We start from the raw sequence: 6,000 nt of genomic DNA, 5'->3' as shown, positions 1-6,000 counted from the left end.
ACATTTGAAATTTACATTTACTGCTGTAGTGTGAGAATGCATTTCATGAAAAGGAATATAAAGTTGGGTTGCCAAAACAAAAATGCCAGCCATGTGTTGTTTAAAGACCCTGAAAGACCTCGTCTTGACACTAAATAGGGTTATAAATAAAAATGTATATATTCATTTGTAATGTGCCTTTTCTGTCTTTGTTGCCTTTAATTATTAGAGATAAGTGCTGAAAATATGGCTTTAAGTGATGCTTATTTTTGTCCTGTAGGGGCATCATAATAATGAGCTGGCAACCCTAATCATAAGACTGGACATTTGTTGCACGATTAGCGCATTATTTCCTACACTCTCTATTCCTATTAATGGCAGAATAACAATAGTTTAACTTATACCTGAAACCCTACGCCGCCGTCAATAACATGCTGAGCTACTTCAAGTGTTTGGGAATGCACCCTGCATTCAGACAACTCACTCCTCATTCTCGCCCTTCACTTTTACTCTTACCCTGCACTCACAGCATTCACAATGCACTCACACTGACCACCATGCACTCTCACCATTCACCCGCTCACGCTGCACTCAGTCATCACTCTGCACTCGCAGTGCACTTGTGACTTGCGCTGTTCACCTTGTACCACACTTCACTCACCTGTCCCCCTCACTGCTCAATCTCACTCAAATAAGCCCATCACTAACAATGCATTCTTTTATCCAACTCTGCACTTACATATGGTCACCTCACTCCCCCTGCAGTCGCTCCTCTTACCCTACTCTCACGCGGTTTCATCACTCACTGTGCACTCTTTAATCTATGCCTACTCCGGCTCATTAACTTTAAACAGTAGGCACAGTATTTTCAGAATGGACGACTCTGTGCAGTAATCACCAAGGTGGCCTTTGAACAAAATAAATACCATAAAGGGACCTGCATAGAGATGAAAAACAAAATGGTGTGCATATCTCTCACCTCGTAATCCATTGCTAAGCGCTGCATTCTATTGAACAATAACCTGCATGCACCCCAGTCAGAGGTCCTCATGCACAACATAAAATGGAAACACTTCAACATAGCATCAAAACAAATACAACGCCCTTCCAACCACACACCCTACACATATTGGAGCTTGCTACTCATGTACGCAAGCGCTTGAGTGCTCCACATCGGGGTAATACGCCCTCTACAAATACAAAACAATACAATACATTCAAGACCGCTCCAGCCCCAGTCTTCTTGGCTCTGTCCTTGAGCTCCTGCCTCCTTGCCTAGATTTCTTGGTGGTATGGCACAGTGGTAGGTGGTGATCCGAGCCACGGGGGGCCCTCCATGTGCTTTGCAGGGGGGGCCCTCTCAAGTTTCGTTACGCCACTGGCCACAGGGAGACCCCCAAGCCCCCTATGGCCCCAGACAGCTCCCCACATGCAGCTGGGCCGGCATTGCTTCCACCTGGAAAGAGCAGCTCCTAATGCTGGTCCCTCTGTTCACGAGAAATCTTTGGACCTGTTTCACTACCCGCTTAAGTGTGGACAGGGAAACAGGTCAAAAGTTCACTCCCAGGAGGCAGGAGCATTTTTGGAGCCCCGACCCGCTGATAGTGGAAGTGATGTTTGCTCCTGCTTGACAGGAAATTAAAAAATACTCTCCTCAAGTGAGAGCAAACATATTTTTCCATGCCTGCGCAGGTGGAGGCAGGGAAACTGCTATGTCCTGGGGTGGGCTCCCACGGACATAGCTGCTGAGCTGGCCCTTGGGATGGGGTTCCTAGGGCCATTTTGGCCCAAGGGATGGTTAAAGGGACGTTATAGTTAAGTGAAAATGTCCGTTAAAACATTCTTTTTTAAACAAAGAAAAGCTCTTAAATTCCCCAGTTATAGTTATCTCAAGTAACTATAACTCGCACCCTTGCTTTGCACTGCTTCTCCCATTTTATATTACATTACTCATGGCATGTTCAATAACTGCATTGATAACATCCTAATAACATTTGACTTGACATCATTTATAACAACACTGTGCATGGTGGAGGCCTGAGTTTTATAAGGAATAAAGTAGCCCCTGCAGTACAGTATAAGGATTTTGCAAGTCACCAAGGAGTTTCATTAACCACATGGAGGAAGAAGGCAGAAGGCTGAGTTCCTTCATAACATTATGGAATTCTGAGGTGACCTGTAATATATTAATCATGTACTCCAGTGGGTACTTTATCCCATATAATATATGGTCACACTATCTTCTTTCTCACAAACCACTTGAAACATTTGTGCATAGCTCTTTTCATAGGAAAGAGTGAGCATGTTTGAAACAAGAAAAATACAAATAAAATCTCTAGAGCAAAATTAAATTCATCAAAAACCTGTTAGATATTTGTTGCAAACAGATATTAGAAACAATTCAATACCGTATTAAAAAAAAAAGCTGTAGTAGCTCGGAATGTGTAGAAACAAGCAGAAAGATACTAACTTTTCTCTATCTAAGGAGTGCACAAAAAATTATATATTTTCTCTGCTTGTCATTGTAGTCTATTAAATTAGAGCCGAAGAAAGAAAAGCAATGTTCATTTTCAAGCTGCTTTAATTATGCTCCATGACCTGCCCTGCCCTTCAGCTCGGCTTCTGGCTCTGGCAGCAGGCTTTGTGACGTCAGAATTTGACTATAATAACTTATGATAGTCAAGTTCTGAAGTGTTTTCTTTATAAACGGCTACTGGGTGCATTGATAGTCAATGATTATAAAGAAATTAGAGACTGACGTTTATACAGGGATTACAGAATCCTATGTATTATAGTTACTTTAGGGTACAAGTTATAGTTACTTGAGATAACTATGAATTTCAGAATTTCAGTGGTTTAGTGAGTTTTAAACGGTATGCTTTAACTGACATTTTCACCTAGCTATAACGTCCCTTTAATCTTTGGTGTGCATATATATATCAAGCTCCGCCTGCGGAGCGAAACGCGTCAGGGAGGGCACTTGCTCTTGCACTTGTGCTGAAATAAATATGGATTGCTGGCACTGGAATTAGTGTGATGGCTCATTTGGTGTTTTAAATTTGACAAAACATCGAGTATTGGAGTGGAGGTCTGCGCCTGTTGTAACCGCTACCAGTGGCGGTCAGGACCCTTCGTTTCATATATATATATATATATATATATATATATATATATGAATCATGAATTAAGTAATCATGGTTCTTCACTTTTTTACAGATCGCCTGACTGGAATAAGAGATTGCCTGCACCACGGTTAGAAAATACGAGTACGGAGAAACTGGTGTTTGTTCCTGCAATCACTCTCTCCCTATAAAGTGATACATAGGTAATCTGGCTTCTATTGTTTTTCCTCACCAAAGGGTACTATACCCCTGTGAGGGACACAACATAACTAAGCGGCAAACCATAAGTCATGGCAAACCAATTAATTCACATGGGTACTTTACCCATTATTTCACAGGATCTATAATTAAATGTATACACAAGAGACAGGTGCAACTTAATATTTTAGAACTGTCCAGGTAATCCTAATATAGGAACACCGTATTATCTCTTACTATGCTTTAGAACTGACCACACTATAACACTGCATTATCCCTTAACTGACCCCTAAGTCTGTCACAGCAAACCTATACATGGAACAAACAGATGTTTGTCATACTCTATTTAATTTTGCCCTGATGCATTGTACCTATGACCGTTTGCCAAATAAATGCATATTAATTTGTTTGGTTGATACTGAAGGAACTTTCTTTATCAAAATAATTGTCCTTTTATTTCAAACGTAATTTATACATGCACTAAATGTATTTTGTTTTTGGAATTTTACCCTTCTGGAGATACACTGTGTTGTATATTTATTTTTTCGACATTTTGCATTGATGGTTTAATGCATAGTCTTTTCTTTATGTTAAGCGTTGTGTGGGACGCATAATCTATAAAAAATTTGAACTCCGAACTGTGGTCATGTGACCAAGAGCTTATGTGCTCGAAATGCATCTGTTTTGCCCAGAGAATAAATCGTAAATGAATCGAACTTGGATCTGTGTGGCTCGTGCTTCCTGAATTTGGGTAAGCGTGGTGGTGGATATATATATATATATCAGCGCACTTGCCTATTGATCTCCATTTCAGCTTGAAGAAGGCAAGAGCAGACCCAGATTCTTTCCAAGTGATCTTATTTTGCTATCACCTTGTCGCCATTAATATATATATATATATATATATATATATATATATATATATATATATATATATATATATATATATATATATATATATATATATATATATATATATATATATATATATATATATATATATAACCTATTGGCGGTCGCCAGTAGGTAGTTATAGTTAGGACCTGTGTTTCCATAGGAACAGCATTTTATGTTTTGCTTATAACTTTGGCGTCGTTTGATGAGTCTTCATGACATTTTCCAAATTAATTCTTTGTTCATATCAGCTCCTATGTTGAAAGTTTGGGGGTGATTTGTCAAGGGGGGCCGAGATATATGGGGGTCCCAAAATTTGTTTTCTCCATGTTAATTTCCATAGGAAACTTTAGGCAAGGCTACAGGTCGAACGAGTGAAAGGAATTACCCCAAATTTGGCAGAGAGATGGGTCTTGGTCTAGAAAGCACGCTTTTGTTTATTTGGTGTAAATTCGTTCAGTAGTTTTGGAGGAATATCGAAATTTACAGATATCGCTATTTGGGAATTCTGACATCTGATTGGCTGGGGCGTTACGAGCAAAAACTTGCTGCTTATTGGCTGCTAGCGGTGCGAGCTGTTGCAACTAGGAAGTGCTGGCCACCATTTTGTGATTCCATTAAGCGAGTAAGGGGAAAAAAGGGCGACAAGAGTAGGAAACAGGAGGATAGGAGCACTGTAAGCTCTGAAGGGGAGTGCAAAGCGAAGTAGTCATAGCTACCGATCTGAAGGTGCGGTGTTGCTCAGAGTAACATGGCGCTGAGATGAGATGTTGCTACACTCAGGTATGAAACCGAGAGCCTAAACCGTAAGCTCATTGCTGTAAAGTGATGTGCTCTGGTCTTTGTAGCATACGTGTTCAAGTAGTGTTATTTATTTATTTAAGAAGTTTTGTATAGCGCTAGCCTGACCGGATGGTATCAGAGCGCTTCACAGCAATTGTATGGCAAGACATGCGAGAGCATAACATAATACAATAAGCGAGCGAAGGGAGCAAACAAATAGCAAAACAGTGCGACAGTCCGGGTGTGAGTCGGAGTAAAGAGGATGATGGTGGTCCATTACAAGGACTTGTTATCTCACAGCTGGGGGGTACAGTGTCCTTTTCAGCATTCCGGTGGATCCTATCTGATCGCCGGAGATCGATCGAGGAAAATGATTTTGAGCTATCTTTTGAATTTGGTGAAGGAGGGATTAGTTCTGATGTGGGGGGGTAAAGTTCCATATTTTGGGCATGTTGCCGGCGAAGGATCTGGCTGCGGTTTTCTGTTTTCGAGGTTTTAGCGGGATAAGCAGTAAGGTATTGTAGTTTCTGAGGTTTCTGTTCTGACCTGCTTTTTTGAGTTTGGACCCCAGATAATGGGGTTTGCCTGTGTGGAGGGCTTTGTGGGTGAGGCAGGCCATTCTGAAGTTTGCCCGCATTTCTATGGGTAGCCACTTGAGTTGTTTGAGGGGAGGAGAGATGTGGTCGATTTTCTTCAATCTCGTTACCATTCTAGCCGCCGTATTGAGGGTTGTTTTTAGCGGAGCAAGGTGTGTTTTCGCAATTCCAGAGAGGACTGCGTTTCCATAGTCCAGCCTTGAGAGTACCAATGCTTGAGTGGCTTGTTTGAGGTCGTTAATAGGCATGAAAGGTTTTATTTTGTTTAGTAGCTTTAGATTAAGGAAGGCGCTCTTGGCCGAAATCCTAATGTGTTTGGTCATGTCCAGTTTTTTTTTTTTTTTTTTTAAAGTTTCAAAAACCTTTATTGTGTCATCATCATACATATAGAATCAGTTAGTCATAGCATGAGCAAATGCAATCAAGCA

The sequence above is a fragment of the Lissotriton helveticus genome, chromosome 2_1 (assembly GCF_964261635.1).
Source record: "Lissotriton helveticus chromosome 2_1, aLisHel1.1, whole genome shotgun sequence".
Classification (NCBI taxonomy): domain Eukaryota; kingdom Metazoa; phylum Chordata; class Amphibia; order Caudata; family Salamandridae; genus Lissotriton; species Lissotriton helveticus.
This window is presented reverse-complemented; position numbering follows the sequence as displayed.